Source organism: Pyxicephalus adspersus, chromosome 3, assembly GCF_032062135.1.
Source record: "Pyxicephalus adspersus chromosome 3, UCB_Pads_2.0, whole genome shotgun sequence".
Classification (NCBI taxonomy): Eukaryota; Metazoa; Chordata; class Amphibia; order Anura; family Pyxicephalidae; genus Pyxicephalus; species Pyxicephalus adspersus.
Window position 1 is genome coordinate 24,809,400 of NC_092860.1, and position 12,183 is coordinate 24,821,582.

The 12,183-nt window shown below is 36.2% G+C and overlaps 1 protein-coding gene across 1 annotated transcript in view; it reads left to right on the forward strand.

The window, feature by feature from the left end:
* Positions 1-12,020: 12,020 nt before the first annotated feature.
* The window catches only part of RAMP2 (receptor activity modifying protein 2), a 44,738-nt gene continuing 44,575 nt past the window's right edge, over positions 12,021-12,183 (forward strand). Inside the window, exon 1 of the mRNA XM_072403988.1 lies at positions 12,021-12,067. The gene's annotated coding sequence lies outside the window, so the exon portion shown is untranslated. The remainder of the gene's footprint in view (positions 12,068-12,183) is intronic.

Consider the following 12,183-nt stretch of genomic DNA (forward strand, 5'->3'; position numbering starts at 1 on the left):
CGCTGCATTACATTGAGGGACTGGCATCTGGTGAGTACTGGTGCTGACCAGGGCCTTACGGTAACATTTTGGACATGTCATCAGCTTCGACTTGTATCTAACTATTGATTTGTAGTTCTGGTTCTTTGGGTCATTATAGGTCATAAGACCTGCTCTTGGTTCTGTAACTAGAATTCTATACTTTTCAGCTGAAGATGCTAAAAAAAAATCCAGGCAGGGAGGAAGTAAAAAATATCTTTGTTAAGGTATACCTATAGATCCTACATTTAGTCATTTTTTGATTTTTTTAAAAGCAAAGTTCTAGGCTATTACGTGTTGTTTATCAAGCGATACAAACAATCTTAGCATATTACATGACAGCACGGTGGCTCAGGGGTTAGCACTCAGGCCTTTGGCCTCCCCCTAAAATTGACCTTAGACTACATTAATGACATATGACTATGGTAGGGACATTAGATTGTGAGCTCCTTTGAGGTACAGTTAGTGACACAACTATGGACTTTGTACAGTGCTGCATAATATGATGGTGCTACATAAATACTGTGTAATAATAAAAATAATAATAATAATAATGGTGATTAAAAGAAGGTGACCAAGTTATAAGGATGAACGTATCAGCTGGGGTCTGAATTCCAAAAATCAGAATAATCCCCACATTTAATTCTATAGGGGAAATCCTGATACTCATTTTATTCCTTTTTATTGAGAAAATCAAAAAAGGGTATTGAATGCTACACACATATGTAACCATGCATACATTACCGTCAGGTGTATGACTGGATATTACCTCATAAACCAGACTAAGAGGAAAAGTTTCAGGGTCATTCTTCACCTAATAACAATTTTTTGGTATTGTAATTTGCTTTAGCTTTGGTGTTTTACATGCATACATTTTTTTAATAAAGGGTTCAAACAGTATCTGCTAAAATTATTTAAAAGTAGTCCCAGGCTAATAATAAGGGGCCAGATATGTGAGGAAAAATAAAAAATGCCTATGTATAATTGATGGGGCGCCACAAAGCACCAAGCAGAACGTTTGTACTATTCATTATCAAATAAATTTCAGGAGAAATAACAAATACTGCTCTGTGGCAATATTGCAATAAACTCCCCCAACACCACTTTATAAATGTACTCACATGTAGTTTATTTGATAATTTGATTTATAGTTTGATCCCAGATTACTCTAATGACAAATAAAATAAAAACACTTTAATACAGAAAGGTTTCATAAGTTTAAAACAGTGATAAAAGTGCAATAATAGTAAAATGCTAGACTAGTTTATGTTCTTCGTATTTTATTATTATAAGTCTATTATGTATTTTTTACATCCAGACCACTCATACTGAATGATGTCTTTCATTTAGGCCTGTTCTTACATGTAAGTGAATAAATATTAGATAGGTAATAGATACACAGTACTATTTGTTTTAAAAATGAAGGGCAGCAATGAACAAATATATTTTATAAAAATTATGACCTCATATACAAAACTAAAGTGAAAATAGTAGTACATCTTTATAAAGTGTAGATTAACACAGCAAGTTCCATTTTATTGCAGAAATAACAATGGAAATTACTCTATTAAACATGGGCAATGTACTTGAGTTTAATAAACAATGGCTATACCTTTCAGCAAAACACAAAAGATCCATGAAATGCACAATACAGGGCTTACATTGGATAAGAACTCTGGTATAAGCACTATTTACATAGCTCATTCCTCAGAGTTATTTTTAATTATGGGTGGATTTACTCCTGGAAGAAATTATTTATTAAGTAATCATGTGCCCAGAAAATGCCTATTAACCCATTCCTGACCACAATATAATTTTATAGGCAAATATAAAATATCTCCTGCCATAAGAATGTTAAAGAGAATTAGGAATGTGCAATTGTCTGTTCAAAGACCCTGAACCAAGTTGAGTCATAGGGGTTTTGTCATGTTAAATAATAAATACCAGTGCTGTTAAAGTGGACCTAAACTAAAATTTTTACCTTACATAATAGGGTAAACAACCCTCTTTATATAAGGGGGGCTCTTTATATTGGGGGGCTTCCTACCCTTTCTGTCTTGACTGTCCTCCCGGGTTACATACGTCATGGATCCAGGTAAGCTTCTACAGGCTCCTTCTGCGCATGCCTGTTCTTTTTCTTTAAGGGATAAAAAAAAATGGCAATCTCACACATGCACAGTGAGATCGGCACAATTTTTTTTCCATCTACATCACCCAATCTCATACCTGCGCACTGCGAGATCAGATGACTTGGGAAAAAGTGCTTCCTCCACACGGGGTGATGGAGGATACCCAGACGATGCGTGACCAGATCCAGGAAACCCCTGGAGGGATCTATAGATCTTCCAAGGTAAAGGTGAGTGATTTCTATTTATTCCCAGATTACTTCTGCTTTTAAATTTGGTTTAAGCATCTATAAATTACTCAGGAGGGGGTTAGAGGATTTATATATTCTGAACAAGCAGTAGAAACAACCAAACCAATGACTCTAATAAGGAAAAATTACAAATAGAGGCACCAAAATTACAGTTCCCATTTGCTTGTCTTAGAGGCTTTAGGTAATATTCAGGTTTTAAAGCCATGTTTTATTCATGCACTTAAAAAAAACTCCCTGGTCACGGAGAGAAAAAAATAATGTACCAGTCTGAGTTTTTTCCTTCTAAACAATATAGATTTGTCTATTTTATCATAAGAGCTGATGCATTTGTTCATTATAAATGATCGGAACTAATAAGTAACCCTGGGGCAAAATAGCTTTACTTTAGATTCAGCCATCAAACCCATCTGAGCATCAAGAAAATGTTTTGAAGTATCGCTGTATTCCACTGTAAGATTCATAAGGTCTCATAAATGCTATTGCCATTGGCACAGAAAACCTTCAACAGTTAGTTCCAGTTTATTTATAAAAAATATAATTCACATTTGTAGTCAAGGAACAGTTGTATTAGTTCTTTATTGCTAGGGTTATTCCAGACAATCCTCTTAGTGGGAGAGTAAAGCTACATACATACATCAGATAAATTGTCACCCAAATCAAACGGTCAGGTAAAATCTCATTCCCCCAATGTTGTTCATAAATCTGCCTTAGCGGGGGAGAGCAGAGCAGGGTGCTGCTTCCTTGTCCCCCTCCCTCCCATCTCCATAGAACAATATGGTGTTGTGTACAGTATTTCTTTGTTCATCCATCACTGGACATTGATCTGATGTCTGAACAGGGCCTAAAAATGACTACGCAAACCAGGTATCCAGAATAAAGACATCTAGAAAAAATTAATATACAAAAAATGAAACATGTGAAAAGTGCTGTGGTGAAGCCAGATCAGAGGACATGTCCAGGATGCCCTACATTTACAATATGTCCTCATCAGTCCTGGGCCCTTCCTTGGAAAAATTGGCTTTTTTCAAATGCTAAATGTCTCTTCCTTTGTTAAGTTGAGATCCCTAACCTAACAAGTATGTATTTCACAGGGCGTCATTCAATCCCAAGATGGGATATAGCATCAGAGAAGAAAGTGGGTAGGGGGTGTGGGGGTATCTTTAAAAAAACTCTTAAAAAATTGGCATTACTTGTTTCCGACTATTCACCAATAAAGTATGGAAACCAGCCAAGCAACAAACACTTTCTAGAGAGGTGGTGGCACCATATTTCATTAAGATGTAATGGAAGAAAACTTTTAACAATTAGAAATAGTTGTAAACAGTAATAACAAATTATATTTTGCACATTAGTTATTTGGTATTCTTTATTTTTTATCTTGCTTGTAGGATACAAGAGTGTATACCAGGTATGGGCAAACTACGGCCCATGGGCCATATACAAGCCATTGGGTCTTTTAATCTGGCCCATCAAATATTCGTACAAAATTGTCCACTGGCAAAAAAGGGTGATCAACAGAAATGTTTTCACTGAAAATGAATGTAATTTGAATGTTTTATTTTACTTTTATTTAATGGCTTTTAATCCATATCAGTTTATACAAACACTCATTGTGGGCCCTGGGACAAAAAGTTTGCCCACCCCTGGTCTATACAAATGACTTACGTTTAAATTGTACGGAAAACTGTGTATTCATTCTCATGATTTACCACCAGTTTGAAATTAGAATCATGTCTTTCAGATGGAAGCCCCCCAGTGAATATGCAGATGGAAACTGTCTTTCAATATCTTTATATATGTAGGGTCTAGTGTTCTCTTGCTATTATTGTGTCATCATGTCAAGATCAAAAGAGTTCAGAGTGAAGGTTATGGTTGCATTTCTCTGGTAAAAGAATTTCAAAAGATTGTTAAATGGTTTGAAATCAATCATTCCCCTTTAAAGAAAATAATCTACAAGTGACATAATTTTTAATTGACTGCTAATTTGTACTGGCCAACCCAGCTAATGATGTGACGATCTGACTATTTTATGCTTAAAGAGTTTCCAAGAATGCCATAATGTAATCACAAGATATGCAGATAACTCTTGCAACAGGTTGTCTAGATACATGCATATACAATCACAAAGGGCTGTCCTAATTTAATCTGAATTGGAGGTGTGCCAGGAAAAAAATAATTCTCTTCAAAAAGAACATTAGTGGTAGGTATAGACCAGGCCTTTGGAACAATATTCTGTGCTCTCGTGTATCTGAGATTGAGCTGTTTGGCATAAGCCAGAGACAACATTTTAGGAGTAGAACCTCATGCATTGGACCTGATTTATCAAAGCTCTCCAAGGATGGAGAGGATACACTTTCAACAGTGAAGCTGGGTGATTCAGCAAACCTAAAATGGATTTGCTAAAAGTAATTTGCTTATTGCTAGCAAATGTTTTGAATCCTCCAGATCCATTCCAATTTTGCTGGATCACTCAGCCTCACCTTTTAAAAGTGTATCATCTCTAGCCTTGGAGAGCTTTAATAAATCAGGCCCAAACTGTGAAGCAAGTTGGTGAAAATGTTATGGTTTGGGTTTGTTTTGCTGCTTTGGGATCTGGTTAGTTTGCAATCTAACACATTTTGCATCATATCAAATTGTGCTTGTGAGGCAATCACAAAATTAAGTTTGGAAATGTGGAAAATAGGTTAATAAATAATAAAGGTTGGAAGGTGGAAATAGATATTTTATCATAATATTGATCAGCAGTACACTAGCAAATCTACCAAGGAATGGCTCACAAAGTAGAAATTGAAAGGTATGGACTGGCTTTGTTGACACTCTGATTTGAAACCCATTGAAATGTTCTGGGGGTAATCATGCAAAAAACCCTCAAACATCAACCAAATAAAGGAATTTTGCATTCATGAGTGGTTACAAATACTAAATATATACCCACTTTTACCTGAAAAAAACTGGAACGGGAACACTGGCTCAAGTATATCCATCACCACTAACATTTAAAACAGTAATCAACAGAAATGCCAATTTTTTACAGATTAAAATGTCTTTTGAATGATCAGCTGAGTCATTATTGACGAAGAGCACAGGCGATGTCCTATCTGCCATATTGTGTTTTACCTGCCTGATCGCTCTGGGTTTCTGATGTCAAAGCTGAGCTGTGCATGCGCAGTGTCAGCTTTGGTTATCAGAGAACCAGGCATGGATGAATGAACTGCATCCTGCACAGCATTAAGATGACCAAAGATTGTTTGTAGAAGGAAGAGGAGACAAAAAAATGGAGGTCCCCTGAGCTGGAATACAGATGGGTAAGTCATGTGGATTTAGGTCCTCTTTAAATGATCTTTTGTGCATTATTGTTGGCTGCCAGTAGATGGCACTGTGTCCTTATGTAAAGTGTGTAACAAACTAATAATGTCTGATAGTGAGAGTTTGGTATACACTTTACATGTGGTCACAGCTGCATCTAGTGGTGTGACCCGAAAATAAACAGAAATTCTTTTACTGTTGGCATTTTCAAGTTAAAAAAAATCTCAGTTTATACTCAAGAATATACAGTAAATGTAGTCGATGTCTGAAGTAATTTCTGCTAACTTCTGCATTTCCCCCAGGCTGCTAATACATCTTTAAGTATTTTTGTTGGCAAAATATTTAAAATGTAAAATCTATGCAAGTATGTCACCTTCTGTAGGTACTGTCTGAATGAAGACCATATGTTTGCCTGTTCAAAAAATAAAAATTTCAATGAGGTTTACTTACTTCTTTACATGTGGCAGCATGCCACACAGGTGTGTTATTTGTTGTAAGTATGTACTAGTGAAGTATTTTATATACACAGTTTGGGGGAAGAGTACCAGATAATAATGTTATCATGCCATTTTTTTCATAACATTTTAAACTAAACAAAGCTGCAATAAATAATTATTGTGACAGGCTGTAGTCAGTTATCCTGTACAGAGACTTAATTTGGTTGTACAAAAATAAATAAATACATGGCTAACACGATAGTACACTCTTTATATGGAGATAAAAGAAAATGCATTGTAAAGATCGCAAGTGTACCCAGTTATTAAACAATGTAATGTGTTTATCCAAATGAAATTTGTGAATAAATAAAAGTATCACATTTATTGTATAGGAAAATTGTAGTATTGACATGCTTATGAGCTAAATTCCAATGCAAGCTAAGAGAGCAAGAGTAAGTGAGGTTGCCAACCACCAAAAGAAAAGAGGAAGGACCTGTAATATTCTTAGAAAAATAAGTATGCATACCTTTCTTTGAATTGGGGTGTGGGGGAGTGTTGCCCTAAAACTAAAGACATACTTAGAATAACATATTGGTCATACAGTGAATAAACTCTTTTAAATGGAATGAGTGATCCATAGATTTGAGTTATGAAAAAAGAACAACCATTGCTTAGCACTATAAAGTATTCTGCTGAGCCTGTATACACAGTGAGCACATTATTATGCTATAATAACTACAAACTTTGTATAGAAACAACATTTGTAGCATTAACAGGATTAAAATCTGAGCTGATTCTTTTATAGATATGTCTTATAAAATTATCATATATTTTGCATATGTCAGTTTATTACAGGACATAAACTTGAGTTAAAGTGTTAAACCCAGGAACAAAAATGTGATGGAGAAGCTCTTTTTTTAATTCCAATGCAAACAGTGGGATTTTTTTGTCATTTCGACTACTCTAAGTACACACAGAAAAAGAAAACTCTGAGCTACTAGCAGCACCGTGACTGGTACAGAATGTACGATCCTTCACAGGACGCGTAAATGCAGGATCTCCATAAGAACTTGTCATCACAATGAGCCAGTGCATTAACTGGAGACATTAAAGTGTTTCTGAAGGGTCCACAGTAAAAGACTAATCCAGTCCAAATCAGATACATAAATCACCAAAAAATGTATATAATCTCAGGTTCATGTGTAAGAGGGATTTCCTATTGGGGCCTCTGTAATAGCTAGGAGCTGCTCTCACAACCACACAGAAGCAGCATTATACTACAGACTTTTTTTCTGATACAGGCTCACATTTTTACGGAACACCAAGTGGTGCAGAAGCCAAATATTCCTTATCACAGGGTTTTGTGCCTTGCTTGCAGGTTCATGTTGCAGTAAAACACTGAATTCATTCTTGGGGCTGGCACATTTTAGCATTTTCTGCATTCTCCCGGCACAGTATCCAGTGATCACAACACTATTCAGCTTTTTGCTAAAGTTTTGAAGAAAAGTTGATTTTGCATTCCTGATTTCTTGGCACTGGCAACATGATTAAAGAAAAAATAAATGGTCGGCCTAAAAACTTTGCAATGTGGCAGAATTAGGTGCAATTAACACATTAGAATAGACTGGAAAGGTGAAAATGAGACTTGATGATTTGTGTCTTGCTCTTCAGTGGAATGAACAAATAAACTTTTCAACTTAAAGGTTATACTTTTTATGGATTTTTAGGACCCATTTATTACAGTAATCTACAAGTTACAATGTTTTAAAACACTTCATTAGCACATTAAAAGTTAATCACATTAATAAAACAAGTTTAATCAATAAAACACAATACATAGACCTGTGGGGAATAAATCAACAAAGCATAATTTTTAATAATCACACAGGTCAACAAAAAATGTATTTTGATAATCATCATTTTTTTTAAATCAGTTTTTCTAGCAGATTTCAGATCTGTTTTCCATTTTTCCCTAACACGTACAGTTCTTGAGTTATGAGTACTATTATAGTTAACATTGTACGTGCATATATTTTGTACTAAAATGTAAGCACCATTGACGTGAATGTTAATACATCTTCAGTGTGAAGTAAAATAAAGCACACTGTGGTATAGATCTACTGAACAGTGTCAGTCAGGTACCATTGTTTCTTCAGAAATGCTTAGAGTATGATTTTCTTGTGTACTCTTTATCTGGATTATCGCGGTACAGCATCCAGTAGTAGTCAGCCATCATACTTTCATTCCAGAAACCTTGTTAGCGGTGCTACATTAACTGAATGTCCTGGTGAAAACGTTCTTCTTCTTTGTCACTCACCATACTAAGATTTTCCAGGAAGAATTCTAGATGTGAATGCAAGAAATGTATTTTTAATGACATGCGACAACCCAGTTTCTGGTATGAATCAAGCAGATTCTGAACTCCTTCCTTGTATGCGGGAGACTTATGGTTGCCCAGGAAATTTTCACACAGCCACTTGAATGCATCCCAAGCTTCTAGCTCAGCTGCTGCGAGAGATTGTTTGAAAACATCATCCTGCAAAACAGGCTTGATCTGTGGCCCTATAAATATCCTTTCCTTCATTTTTGCAGTGCTTATGTTTAAAAACTTCTCAACAAGGTACTGAAAACCCATGGAGTTTGATTTACCCATGGCCTTTACAAGGTTCTTCATCAAGCCTAACTTGATATGGAGATTTGGGAAAAATATTTTATGTGGGTCAACCAGAGGCAGAAACTTGACACTTCTTGTTCCGGGCTTATAGGGATCTCTTGGTAGCCAATCACGCTTGACATAAAGGTCTCCTGTAGATCGGCTGTCCCACAGGCATTGGAAACCAGGCATTGAATATTTTTTGACTCCTCCTTGCATTCCCATCAGCAAGCCAATGACTTTTAGATCCCTACAGATGTTCCACTGGTGTGTTTTATACTGGTTTACTTCAAGTAGGAACTTCATGTTGTCATAGGACTCCTTTAGGTCAACCCCCCCAGCATTCTAATGCTGTCTGTATTTCCATGAAAAAGGCGTTACTTTTTTTTCATGGAAATTTATTTTACATTGTAGGCTATAATTCTTAGGCATAACACGATGTGCTTTCATCGTGAATGAACCACACACATAACAGAAACTGTCTGGATCATTAAGGCAATTTCTAGGCATGATGACAAATAAATCAACCGCAGTTAGTGCGGTCTCCAACCTTAAAAAAAGAAAACTGTTGTTAAATGATGTAATATGTTCAGGCTATTAATAATGAATTTCACACAATATATAATAATCTGCATCACAAAAAATAGACATGCTAGAGGAAAACTGAACACAGATTTGGAATCCGTATGAAAAATACTGCAAAGCCTACATAGAATTATATCTGATGAAAATGACTTGTTGACCTGCGTCATCAAATCAACATTGTACACATTATTTGTCTATGAAACTAATTACCTAATAAAACTCACACTGAACAAAACCCATACTGAATGCCAAGCACTTTCCACCCACATAGGGGGAGTCATTACCCATAAAGGTAGTCCATGATAATCTCATTATACCCATGTTTTCTAATGCATTGCCAAAACCAGTGCAGTTCAGTTTTTGTTCATTTTTGGTGTGTTGGCAGCCCAGATCAATGGGATATAATAATGAATATGAACTATGGGCCTGATTTATTAAAGCTCTCCAAGGCTGGAGAGGATACACTTTCATCAGTAAAGCTGGATTATCCAGCAAACCTGGAATTTTCTTCTTTAAAGCAAATGTTTTGAATCCTGGATTAGATCTATTCCAGGTTTGATGGATCACCCAGCTTCACTGATGAAAGTGTATTCTGCAGCCTTGGAGAGGATTATTAAATCAGGCCCTATGTTTAACATGTTGTTTTTAAGTGTGAATGGGTCCTTAAACATAGCCAATGCCAGGCCACAATTGTGGGGGGCTATAAAATGTTGATTGAGTACAAGAATAGGAGCTTGAGATGCAATTTCTAGTAAAGCCACTATATTAAATATAAACAATTACCTTTCAAAAGAAAAAAAAAGAAGAAATACTTACCTGAGCCATTGATTCAAACACTTTTGCAGAGCTAAATGATATAGAGTATCCAATGCATTCTAGTATTTATTAGGATGCCCGGGCCCCCTCTGCATTCTGTGGTTTCATCTGTCAGCCACCTAGTCACTATACATGATGACAAGAGACAATAAAGTATGGGCAGCCAGGAGGAACCACAACATTTACAGGGGAAGTCCGGGGATTTGACAAACCCACAAGTATGTTGGATGCAGAATATTTTTAGGCCACTGTAGCTTTTCAGAAGAGTAAAGCCTAATATTTTGTTTAGGTTTGGGATACAATAGTGAGATGTGTTTTAGATAGATGGATTCACCTTCTTTATTTACCCTGGTGACTATTGCCACTTAGAAACTCATGGTAAATCTAAATTAAAAGGGAAATCTTCCAACAGGGACACCATTTCCACTTTGGTGACAACTCTCCAGGAGGAGAACTACATTTACACTACACAATCTTCTCTCACTAAATTGTGCTTCTATGGGGAACGATCTGAAACGAAATCTCCCCAATGGGACCCAGATTGCAATGTTTTACAAGTCAAGGGTTTAACCCTTCTCTCCTCCATTCAAAACCTAAATAGCTTTACCTATACTATATACTTATTATTATTAATAATAATAATAATAATATTAATTATTATTATTATAATAAACAGTTTTTTACAACATCGCCAACATACTATGCAGAGATGTACATTAAATTGAGGTTGAAAATGACAGACAGTGACACAGGAGGAAGAGAGGACCCTGCCCAGGAGAGCTTACAATCTAAGAGTTTACATTGTAAACTGTTTACAATATAAACTTTAACTCCTTCATGACCGCAATTCCTATATGTAAGTCTAAAAGTAAAAATGTCCTTTGTCATGAAATCAATAATTAATCCAGCAGATAACCATGAATGTACAACGGTTTGTATTTGTATGTCTCAGACCCGCTTTAAATCAGAAAAACGCAATATTAGAGTAGGCACTTTTTTAAAAGGATGTAATCTTGTAGGTTGTAATGCGGTGTGGTAGTTGCATTTCAACTGTATAATAATTAGCTACCTACAACTACATGCATTTTTTTTCCAAAACTGCGCTTAGGCATTTGTTAAAATTGTTTGTTCAACTTCAGCAAGATGCAACAAAAAAGTATTGACAGCCAGATGCTGCAAGAAATCAAGATCTCATTGCTCATATAATAGAAAATTAGGGTAGTGATTGGTAGGCTGTCAGCCTCCAAGTAACTGCGGCCTCCAACACAGAGTCTGGATTATTCCCTATTGTCAAGTTAACTTACACATACCAATGCTGATAAACATGGCTTGAAAGTCTAAGTGTCACAGGACCCTGGCCACGAAAGGGTTAACAGATGTACAATCTAGCCTACAGTCAATGAACGTTGATTTATAAAGAATACACAATTGTTTCATGCAAAACAGAAAAATATGTATTCCGCACCTCCATGAAATATTTATACTTGTGAACATTTGAAAGGAGAAAGTTATATGGTAAAATCAGGAATGCAGTCATGAATTTGCGAGCGGATTGTTCTTTTTCTTCAAGCGGACATTTCTTTTTAAAGATACAGGAGTTCATGTACACTGAAAAAAAAAAAACTTTTCCACTCCATGTTTTAGGAGGGTTACCAGGCTTTCCTGGCTTGCAAATTCGGGTCAGATCTTGAAACGATACAAAAACATCCCAGGTCTTGTTTAGGAAATGAATGATTAGATAAATGTGCTCGCACTGGTTTGGCTCAGCCTGCAGACTTTGATAAATCGACCTCTCTGCTCCTTAATATGTGACCCAGATGCCGAGCCCCAGCCAGCTAGGACAGTAAACTGACAGGGCTCCAGCGCACAGTCGAGGTGCAGTAAGCCCCTTTTTTTACACGTCACGTCATATATGTTCAGTGACGGTTCTCCCGGTGGGAGGTCTGTTTCTAAGGCAGTGCTGAGTAATCTCATTATTTACACGAATTCTG